This window comes from Vicia villosa, linkage group LG6 (genome assembly GCF_029867415.1).
Source record: "Vicia villosa cultivar HV-30 ecotype Madison, WI linkage group LG6, Vvil1.0, whole genome shotgun sequence".
NCBI lineage: Eukaryota > Viridiplantae > Streptophyta > Magnoliopsida > Fabales > Fabaceae > Vicia > Vicia villosa.
This window is the reverse complement of record NC_081185.1, coordinates 47063534-47068050: the sequence shown is the minus strand read 5'-3', so window position 1 is coordinate 47068050 and position 4517 is coordinate 47063534.

The following is a 4517-nucleotide window of genomic DNA, read 5'->3' as shown; positions in this document are numbered from 1 at the left end:
AGCATGATCAACAGAAGTTGGCTCGATCAAAGATACAAGACCTAATTGACAGTCTGCATTGTTCTTAAGGAATGCTCTTGTTCTGATTGGATCATCCTTCTTTCCAAGAATGACATCTTCTGAATGACCGGAGATGAGTCTGGATGATCTTCTGACAGATGGTTCTTCTGATATGCTTAGATTCTCCAGAGAAGCTGATACTTGATCTTCAGATTCTTTGCTTCTAGGAAGCTCTGCTTCTGATGCGTTGCTTCTTGGCTCAACAACTTCTGATATATCAATATCACAATCTGCAAAATTATCAAACTGCTTTGGTTTTTCAGAACCAAGCTTATCATCAAACCTGATATTGATTGATTCTTCTACAATCAATGTTTCAGTATTGTATACTCTGTAGCCTTTTGAGCGTTCAGAATATCCAAGAAGGAAACATTTTTGAGCTTTGGAATCAAACTTACCAAGATGATCTTTAGTGTTCAGAATAAAGCATACACATCCAAAAGGATGGAAATATGAAATGTTGGGCTTTCTATTCTTCCACAATTCATAGGGAGTCTTATTTAGAATAGGTCTGATAGAGATTCTATTCTGAATATAGCATGCAGTGTTTATTGCTTCTGCCCAGAAATGCTTAGCCATATTGGTTTCATTGATCATGGTTCTGGCCATTTCTTGTAGAGTCCTATTCTTTCGTTCTACAACTCCATTTTGCTGTGGAGTTCTAGGACAAGAGAAATCATGGGCAATACCATTTTCTTTGAAGAATTCTTCAAAGGATCTGTTCTCAAATTCACCACCATGATCACTTCTGACCTTTATGATTTTACACTCTTTTTCAGATTGAATCTGAATGCAGAAATCAAAGAACACTGAATGAGTCTCATCCTTGTGTTTCAAGAATTTTACCCATGTCCAGCGGCTATAATCATCTACGATGACTAATCCATATTTCTTCCCTCTGACTGATGCTGTTTTGACTGGGCCAAACAGATCAATGTGCAAGAGTTCTAATGGCCTTGAGGTAGAAACAACATTCTTGGACTTGAATGCAGGTTTGGAGAACTTGCCCTTCTGACATGCTTCACAAAGAGCATCTGATTTGAATTTCAGATTAGGGAGTCCTCTGACCAGATTCAGTTTGTTAATCTGAGAAATCTTTCTCAAACTAGCATGACCTAATCTTCTGTGCCAGACCCACTGCTCTTCAGAAACAGACATAAGACAAGTCACCTTCTGACTCATAAGATCTTGCAGATCTGTCTTATAGATGTTGTTCTTCCTCTTGCCTGTAAATAGGATTGAGCCATCCTTCTGATTTACAGCCTTGCAAGACTCTTGATTAAAGATTATATCATAACCATTGTCACTCAATTGACTGATAGATAAGAGGTTATGTGTTAATCCTTCTACAAGAAGTACATTAGAAATGGAAGGAGAGTTACCAGACTTTATAGTTCCAGAGCCAATTATCTTGCCCTTCTGATCTCCTCCAAACTTGACTTCTCCTCCAGACTTAAGCACCAGGTCTTGGAACATAGACCTTCTTCCTGTCATGTGTCGTGAGCATCCAGAGTCCAGGTACCATGACATGTTGTGCTTTGTCCTTTTTGCAGTCAAGGATATCTGCAATAGGAATAATCTTATCCTTAGGTACCCACATCTTTTTGGGTCCTTTCTTGTTAGATTTTCTCAAGTTCTGATTGAACTTGGGTTTAACATTGTAAGTAATAGGAGGAACAGCATGATAATTTTTAATGTGAGTTTCATGATATTTCCTAGGTTGTGTCACATGCTTTTTGGTGTGTGTTATGTGAAAACTTTGAGCATGTGAAGTATGCCTAATATCATGGGAGTGGCCATACTTGAACTGATCATACAATGGCTTGTATGTGAGTTTCATTTCATCAACAGGTTCAAGTTTGTATGGGGTTTCACCCTCAAAACCAATGCCGACTCTTTTGTTTCCAGACACAGCATATATCATAGAAGCTAGCTGACTTCTGCCAATACTTCTAGATAAGAACTTCCTGAAACTTAAATCATATTCTTTCAGAATATGGTTTAGACTAGGAGTGGATTTTTCTGAATCAGAAGGAGATCCAACATTATTGGATAATTTTAAAAGTTTTTCTTTTAATTCAGAATTTTCCAACTCAAGCTTCTTTGTTTCAAATTCAAATAGCTTTTTCAGCTTTTTGTATTTGAGACTAATCTGAGACTTGAGTTCCAGAAGTTCAGTTAGACCGGAAACTAACTTATCTCTAGTAAGTTCAGAAAATACCTCTTCAGAATCCGATTCTGATGTAGATTCTGATTCGTCATCTTCTGTCGCCATCAGCGCACAGTTAGCCTGCTCATCTTCAGTGTCTGAATCATCTTCTGACTCATCCCAGGTTGCCATAAGACTTTTCTTCTTATGAAACTTCTTCTTGGGATTTTCCTTCTGAAGATTTGGACATTCATTCTTGTAGTGTCCAGGCTCATTGCATTCATAGCACATGACCTTCTTCTTGTCAAATCTTCTGTCATCAGAAGATTCTCCACGTTCAAATTTCTTTGAACTTCTGAAGCCTCTGAACTTCCTTTGCTTGGTCTTCCAGAGTTGATTTAGCCTTCTGGAGATCAAAGACAGTTCATCTTCTTCTTCAGATTCTGATTCTTCAGGATCTTCTTCTCTAGCCTGAAAAGCGTTAGTGCATTTCTTGATATTTGATTTTAATGCAATAGACTTACCTTTCTTTTGAGGCTCATTTGCGTCCAGCTCTATTTCATGACTTCTCAAGGCACTGATAAGCTCTTCCAGAGAAACTTCATTCAGATTCTTTGCAATCTTGAATGCAGTCACCATAGGACCCCATCTTCTGGGTAAGCTTCTGATGATCTTCTTTACATGATCAGCCTTGGTGTATCCCTTGTCAAGAACTCTCAATCCAGCAGTAAGAGTTTGAAATCTTGAAAACATCTTTTCAATGTCTTCATCATCCTCCATCTTGAAGGCTTCATACTTCTGGATTAAAGCTAGAGCTTTAGTCTCCTTGACTTGAGCATTTCCTTCATGAGTCATTTTCAAGGACTCATATATGTCATAGGCCGTTTCCCTGTTAGATATCTTCTCATACTCAGCATGAGAGATAGCATTCAGCAAAACAGTTCTGCATTTATGATGATTCCTGAAAAGCTTCTTCTGATCATCATTCATTTCTTGCCTTGACAGCTTTACGCCACTGGCATTTACTGGATGTTTGTAACCATCCATCAGAAGATCCCATAGATCACCATCTAGACCAAGAAAGTAACTTTCCAGTTTATCTTTCCAGTATTCAAAGTTTTCACCATCAAATACCGGCGGTCTAGTATAACCATTGTTACCGTTGTATTGCTCAGCAGAGCCAGATGTAGATGCAGGTGTAGGTGTAGACTTTTCACTTTCATCAACCATCTTTTACTGAAGCGTTTTTCTCTTCCTGAATCTTTTCTAAACACGGTTAAGTGCTTGCACCTTAGAACCGGCGCTCTGATGCCAATTGAAGGATAGAAAAACACTTAGAAAGGGGGGGTTTGAATAAGTGTAGCTTTAAAAACTTGACAGATAAAAATAAAATGCACGGTTATTTTTATCCTGGTTCGTTGTTAACTAAACTACTCCAGTCCACCCCGCAGAGATGATTTACCTCAACTGAGGATTTAATCCACTAATCGCACGGATTACAATGGTTCTCCACTTAGTCAGCAACTAAGTCTTCCAGAGTCTACTGATCACACACTGATCACTCCAGGAACACTGCTTAGATACCCTCTAAGACTTTTCTAGAGTCTACTGATCCACACGATCACTCTAGTTACAACTGCTTAGTTCACTCCTAAGACTTTCCTAGAGTATTCTGATCCACACGATCACTCTAGTTCCTTACAACTTAATGTAATCAATTCTAAGAGTTTACAAATGCTTCTTAAAAGCGATAATCACAACTGTGATATTTCTCTTAACGTTTAAGCTTAATCTCACTAATATATTACAACAGCAATGTAGTGAGCTTTGATGAAGATGAAGATTCTGAGTTTAGATTTGAACAGCGTTTCAGCAAGTTTGATATGAGTTGTTTTGGTGCAGAATCGTTAACCTTGCTTCTCATCAGAACTTCATATTTATAGGCGTTGGAGAAGATGACCGTTGAATGCATTTATTGCTTTGCGTGTTCCGTACAGCATCGCATTTAATGTTATACGCTTTTGTCAACTACCTCGAGCCTTGTTCACGCTGTGTCTACTGACGTAGCCTAGAATAGCTTTTAACGTTCCTTTTGTCAGTCAGCGTAGCTTGCCACTTGTACTTTCTTCTGATCTGATGTTTGTGAATACAACGTTTGAATATCATCAGAGTCAAACAGCTTGGTGCATAGCATCTTCTGATCTTCTGACCTTGAAGTGCTTCTGAGCGTGATACCATCAGAACTTCAGTGCTTCTGTTCTCTTGTTCTTCTGATGCTTCCATAGACCCATGTTCTGATTCTGCTTCG